Genomic DNA, 5,560 nt, shown 5'->3' with positions numbered 1-5,560 from the left:
CCCTTTAAAACCTTTTACACGAGTTTTGCAAATTAATTAGGAGCAACTATGGACTGACTGCAAAAAGTGAAAAAAAATTCAGTTGAATAATTGTACTTTTTACAGAATCCTAATAATTTAATTAATATATTTTTCTCTGAAATGAATGCTAATTTTGTCATTAAATAAATTCTGAAGATGAAATTTAGAACATGTTACCAAACAGAAGGGCTTCCCTTACAGCTCAGTCAGTAAAGAATCTGCCTGCAGCTCAGGAGACCCAGGTTCAATCCCTGGGTTGGGAAGATCCCCTGGAGAAGGAAATGGCGACCCACTCCAGTATCCTTGCCTGGAAAATCTCATGGACAGAGGAGCCTGGTGGGCTGTAGTCCATGGGGTCACAAAGAGTCGTGTATGACTGAGCAACTAACACACTTAACACCAAACAGAGATGAAGGGATAGATTGTTAGCTCTTTATCTTTTTCTGTGATCTTGGTAGTCACTTAAACATCACATGGCTTAAAAATATTTTTAGAAGTATAAGCTTGTTTTGGTACTTATATAGGTCTGATCAGCTAATAATGCAAAATTTGAAGTGAAACAGTAAAATAAAACAGCTTGATTTCACTTAGTAGAACCTATAGTTCCTAACTAATCACATTCCAAGTGCTGTGACTCACCTTATTAGAGAGCAAAATGGGAAAATAAGATAGACTTATTTTTATATTCTGACCCTTTATTTTCTTGGAACTTTTGGAGACTTCACATGTCACAAATTGCTTAAGTTCATGTGTCACTTAAAGTTGCATAAAGAAAGTAAGACTGTCAATCATATGACAAAAAGACAGTGAGACCATTGCCTGAATTTCTGCTCTGCCATCTAGGCATTTTGCCATCAACAAACATGGACTTCAGATCTAGAATGGAAGCTTAGCTTGAAAACTAATATCAAAGGTGTTAAGAGCAACCAATTGCCAAATGCTTAATAATATAAAGATCATGTTTTATAGCCAGAATCACTCCAGGAAGTGTAAAAATGAATAAAATGGTGTTAGAAAGTTAGAGGAAAAATTTTGGCCTGACTTATCAAGTCACTACGTCTATTTTTTCTTATCATGAGTAGCAGCGCCCAGAAAGAAATATTGATTTAGGCAAAAATGCAAATGGTCCTTCAATCTTACCTTGCCTTTTTCTTTCTCTATCTTTATTAATTCAATCCTATTCTTACTCATGCTGCCCCAAACACTTTTAACTCTGGATTGCTGGCAGGCCAAGCTATCATTCATTTCCTTAGCCCCTCTACTCGTTAATTCTCTCCCTATTCCTCTCTTAATCTCTGGCTTTTATTCAGGGCTCAGAGATCACATGCAATGACCAGGTGCCTCTCTTAAGGTTAAGCAACTTTAGTGGCAAAGCTGTCATTCTCTGAATTGTGAAATCTAATCATTTAGGCCCCAACTGGATTTGGAGAGGCCTCAATGTTATCGATTAGTTGAATGCAAACTACGCTTGCTCCGTAGTTTTTTCCACTTTGAATGCTGGTGATTTAATCAAGAAGTGCCCTGTAGGCAGGTAACTGGAGGGACTGGAATGAAAAATCTATCATTAATAAAGTTGCTTCCTACATAGATCTAGGATCCTAAAGACAGGTCCTGGTTGGTTTGGGTCAAAGCTGAAGTCCAGTATGTACAAAATGCTGGGCCAATAATTTGGATAAATGTAGGCTCCTAAGTCTTTCTTCAATCATGAAACTCTTTCCTTTTTTTTTTTTTTTAATTACATACTAACATATCACTTCCATCAAAGAACTATCTGAAAAAGAAAGATTTTGCTGTTCTCATGAGTAAATCAAAGTGCAAAACTGATCTACAGAACTACATAAATGATATAAAAATGTTGTAATCAAATGTGACATTTTATTTCCTCTGCACTTCTTTAAAGTTGGAAACTATTGTCAATATTTCAATTTTTCTATGGAGAATTAGTTACATTTATGTCTATTTATAACAATGTCAATCCATCTTACAAGAGTGATGATTCCTGCACAAGGTTAAAATTTCCAGAAATGAGAATATTTTTCAAGCTTTCACATACATAAAACAGATTCTGGTTACAGTCAAGCTGCCAAAAGTAGAAGACAATGATAATTTCTTAGGCATAGATTGATTCTTTTATAGGCTATTATTATTATTATTGCAGAATCTCTTTACTTTTCTTTAATAAATACATTTTATTACTCATTTTTCTTCTCTTAAAAAGAAATAATCAACTTAATAACAAGCATGGTGAACAATTTTTTTAAAAACCCAGAAGTTGTTTTCATAGTGACTTCAAATTACATTAAATATTTTTTCAGGAAATGTGTTTTGCTGAATCCCCAATTGCTTCTTATGATTCATTGTTCAAAAAACTCAAAAGTCAGGTGGAGGATCCAATAAATAATGGTCATATAAATCCATTCAATAAAGGATGGACGTGGAAGCAACCTAGATGTCCATTGACAGATGGATGCATGAAGTTGTGGCACATTTATACAATGGAATTTTGCTCAGCCATAAAAAGGAACCAATAAGAGTCAGTTGTAGTGAGGTGGATGAACCTAGAGCCTCTTATGCAGAATGAAGCAAGTTAGAGAAAAACAAGTACTGTATATTAATACATAGATATGGAATCTAGAAAAATGGTCCCCATGTACCTAGCAGAGAATGGATGTGTGAACACAGTGAGGAAAGGTGAGGGTGGGACGGATGGAGAAAGTAGCGTTGACACATGTACACTGTGCTCAGCCACTCAGTCGTGTCCGACTCTCAGTCATGTGACCCCACGGAGGGTAGCCCACCAGGCTCCTCTGTCCATGGAAGTTTTCAGGCAAGAATACTGAAGTGGATTGCCGTTTCCTACTCCAACATATAGACTATCATGTGTAAAATAGACAGTGGGAAGCTGCTAAATAACACAAGAGAGCCCAGCCTGGCACTGTGTAATGACCTAGAGAAGTGGAATAGGGGAAGGGGAGGGACAGAAAGGATGTATATATATATATACATATAATTATGACTGATTCACATTGTTGTATGGCATAAACCAACAAAAAAAAAACCTGTAAAGCAACTTTCCATCAATTAAAAAATAAATTTTAAAAAATATTGTTAATCATTGTCAATGTTCCATATCTTAACTCATGTGGTGGTGACACGGGTTCTCACCATATTCACTCTTCTGCACTTATATTTCACAGGGTACTAACATAAAAGAAAAACATATTAAATCTGTAAAACTTGGGAAAAAAGAATTTAATTCCAAGGAAAAAAAGAAAGAAAAGCCAAACTTCACAGCAAAAAGTGAAAAACAAATTTGATTCACATTAGCATCAGTAGAGTTTTGAAAGTGTGAGTGATGTCACTTTGGTATGATGACATCCTGCTGGTTTAAAATATTCTGTTTTAATAAATAAGTTATCTGCCATAATTTTAAAGAATCAGGTGTATATTAAACTGTTTAAGTACTTTTAACAGTCTCAACAGTCTTTAACTGTTAAAGACTTTTAGCAAAGTCTCCAACTTTGCTAAAATTATGCTTTGCCCACTGAAAGGGGAATTATTCTTGTTTTTCCCATTTAACGCATCGTGATGTCAAGCAAAGTCTCCTGGGGTAGAGACATCGTCTTCCAGTCCAAGCGCAGCCCTGGTTGTTCCACTTGACTAGGCTTGCAGAGCAGCCGAAGGAGGTCAGACCCTCTCCATTGACACTAATGGGCCATTTTATGCAAAACTGTTCATTTTCCGGAAGGGACCATGTCTGACTGGTGGAGTGATTCACAAAAATCACTTCATTAAACGATTACTCCTCATGCATGGCCGTATTCCCTTTAGTGGGCTGGACACTGTGAGCCACGCATGGGTACACAAGGCAGGGAAGCTCTTCCTCACACTGTGAATTCAACGCCTGGTTCCAGGTCTTGCCCTCAGACAATGACATCCTGGGGCTGGCACACAGGCTAAGAACCCTGGTGACTCTGTTCATCCCTGGCATGCCAGCTCCACAGATAGAGCCTCTGAGAACCAGCCCCCTCTGTCTCCACACCAACCCTAGTTGTATTCTTTCCCCCAATTCTCCTTGAAGCAAGCAAATGACTCTGTTCACAACAATCTCCTTCTGGATGAACTCCTGAGAGCTGATACCCTGCAAACCTGGGAAACCAGCATGCTTCTCCCAAAAGAACACTTGCTCCCAGAAATTCTCCCACAATCTTCAACAACATGACAAGTCCGAAGATGTAAAAATATCAGAGGAAGAAGTTGCTTAATTTGGAAAAGGAGAAGGGAACCAGGTTTGTTGAGGTTTGAAGGAGTGAGAAGTTGAGGTGCCATTTGAGCCTGTAAACATGCTGGGAAATTCTGGGACGATTTATCTTAACCTGTTGGAGCTTCCATAGATGAAGTTATCTTTAGCTGTGGGTCACTCTGATCTCCTGAAGTCGCCTGGCTTACCTGAAGTCAGTGCTTCCACAGGCAAAAGGTCACAGCTTGTCATTTGTCTGAATGAAACTTCTCTAAATAGGAAGTTTCTCTCACATTACTTTTCAGCTTCTGCATTGGGTAGGGCAATGGCAAGATTTCACTGAACGTTCAGAGTCCAAACCCTTTGACTTTTGAAAATACTAAAAATGAGTTCTTTGTCTTTAAGAATGCCACGGCAAGCAGTGTGTGCAAGGTCCGTTTTGCGTGATTTGCACATCCCAGGACTGCTCCGAGCTCAGCTGCACCAGGCTAATTTCCATAAGCATCATGTGGTGTTACAGAAACCACATTTTGCCAAGCTGTCAACTATACAGCCTTCTCTTTGCTAAACAGACTCCCATTAAAACTGTCTGCACAATTTGTCAGTTAAATGAGGTACAAGAGGGACGCTCTATTTGCCCCTAATTAGCTGCGCAGACTACCTTTGTCTGTTTGATTAAGCATTCACATTATCAATTTTGTTTAATCTGATTCATTTCACACACCTCCCCCGGGACAAAGCCCATACGGTTAACTAATCTCTGATATCATCTCTCATATCAGGCAGCTCTCATCTCCCCCAGAATACATTCTACCCACAGGCTCCACGATTGTCAAGCTCCATGAAGGGGAGTTGGTCAGATGAGGGGCAGAAATTTAGCTCAGCAACTGGAGCTGAACTCCAACATGCCTAACTGAAAGCCTCAAGCAGATTCTTGCTCGGTGCCATCTGTCCACATTATCCATCCATTCATTTAGTCGTATTCACTAATTCATTCATTCCGGCAGTAAACATATTGTCTGCCTACTATGCACCAGGGGCTGTGCTGTGAGCTGGGAGGGATACAAAGATGCAGAAGCTAAGGTTCCTGCTCTCAGATTGCTTATTTTCTCAGCCCCCAAGATTACTGTACAAACCATCAACTAGCGTAGAAAGCACACTTGCTCCCTGAGGCCAGTTCTTCTAATATCTGTCACACATGGCCTATTCAACTCAGCTACCAAACAACTCTCCAAAGAAAGATTTCGGATCAAGGCATAAAAGCAAGTGGTTATGGTTTCCTGAAATAATCTTGCCTCC

This window comes from Bison bison, unplaced genomic scaffold, assembly GCF_000754665.1.
Source record: "Bison bison bison isolate TAMUID 2011002044 unplaced genomic scaffold, Bison_UMD1.0 scf7180017864198, whole genome shotgun sequence".
NCBI classification, from domain to species: Eukaryota; Metazoa; Chordata; class Mammalia; order Artiodactyla; family Bovidae; genus Bison; species Bison bison.
The sequence above is the reverse complement of the archived record's forward strand: the minus strand, read 5'-3'. Positions refer to the sequence as shown.